Source organism: Colobus angolensis, unplaced genomic scaffold, assembly GCF_000951035.1.
Source record: "Colobus angolensis palliatus isolate OR3802 unplaced genomic scaffold, Cang.pa_1.0 Scaffold138, whole genome shotgun sequence".
NCBI lineage: Eukaryota > Metazoa > Chordata > Mammalia > Primates > Cercopithecidae > Colobus > Colobus angolensis.
In genome coordinates this window covers 2,354,660-2,355,490 of record NW_012114466.1, presented here as the reverse complement: position 1 = coordinate 2,355,490, position 831 = coordinate 2,354,660, and positions in this window count along the sequence as shown.

Sequence of the window (831 nt, the reverse complement as noted above, 5' to 3'; positions counted from 1 at the left end):
TCGATCTCCTGACCTCGTGATCCACGTGCCTCAGCCTCCCAACGTGCTGGGATTACAGGCGTGAACCTCCTTGCCCCGCTTCTGTTGTTTTTTCCTCTTATCCTTGTTGACTTATTTTTATTTCTTAAATGTAAAATTGATTTAAGGTGCGTCCAGAGATGTGCACAGGTTCTTGTGATGGAAGGAACCACGCAGCCCAGGTGAGGAGTCCGTCTCAATTTTCAAGCACCCCTTTAAGAGGTAGGCATTAACACCGTGCTCCATCCCTTTGGAGGCAGCCCTGGGCTGAGTGCAGGACTCCTGGGTTCCACCAGCCTCGGGGTTTCCAGGAGTCCAAGAGCGGCCAGGGGTTGAGTCCCTGTCCCCGTGCCCCTGACTACGCTCCAATACCTCCCCCGCACCCTCCCCCCGGCCTCCTGGGCCTTGGCTTGTGCCTGTGAACCGAAGGGGTCGTACTCGGGTCTCTGGATAGCTCCCAGGCCTGGACTTCGTTTTCCAGGATATCACCTTTACTGGTCAACCCATTTTGTTTCACAAGAGCCCAGTGAGTGTTTGGCACGAAAGAGAGCCTCCATAAATAGTTGTAGGAATTAGCGTCATTTTACAGTATGGAAACTGAGGCTCCAAGTGATAGTAACTTACCCCCAAGGTCTCCTCGGTGAGAGACGCTGTGGAAGGGCTGCCCTGGCCTGAGCACACAGTAGGCTCTTTGATGCAGGCTCGGAAAGGTCCTGCCTGGTGGGATTGCGCCCTGGGGCACGGCGCACGAGTCCGGGAAGCCCCGGGCAGGGCCGTATGTAAATACCGCGCGAGGAGGCCGCGAATTGGCCG